This window comes from Calypte anna, chromosome 1, assembly GCF_003957555.1.
Source record: "Calypte anna isolate BGI_N300 chromosome 1, bCalAnn1_v1.p, whole genome shotgun sequence".
Taxonomy (NCBI): Eukaryota; Metazoa; Chordata; class Aves; order Apodiformes; family Trochilidae; genus Calypte; species Calypte anna.
In genome coordinates this window covers 35,799,542-35,800,114 of record NC_044244.1, presented here as the reverse complement: position 1 = coordinate 35,800,114, position 573 = coordinate 35,799,542, and positions in this window count along the sequence as shown.

The following is a 573-nucleotide window of genomic DNA, read 5'->3' as shown; positions in this document are numbered from 1 at the left end:
TTTAACAATAATAAGTAGGAGAAAGAAATTATGAATAGGAACCCTCGCTCTATTATTTCTATTAAAAATATGGCATCGATAAGGAATGATGTCAATTAGTCTTCATGTGTTAAATGTTCTTTACTGTTAAAAGAGCAATCAAAGGCAAATATGCATTCTAGAAAATGGCACATTGATTCATACTGTATTAGTTTCTTACTTAGGATAAAAGTGCTAATAATGCCTTCTTCTTGGTGGACAATGTAATGTCCAGTTTCCTTCATGCTTATGCCAATATGAAGTTAAACCATCAGGGCCATATAGCTGTATATCACCTCAGTCCTAGTGGGAAACTGCTTAATAGAAAAGGCTGGGATGCAATGTGCATCCTGCAGTCCCAGTGAGTTCCTGGCTGCTGCTGTCACCTGGACACTGCTTTCAAGACTGGAGGCACTTGACCTTGCCTGACTCGCAACAGTAAGCTGAGATAGTTGTATGAATGCAAAGAAATCAACCCTCTGTAGCCTAAAAAATGAGCCAAGGAGTCATGGTTGAATGCTAGACCTTGCAAATTAAAGCTAACAGATGGAAGGG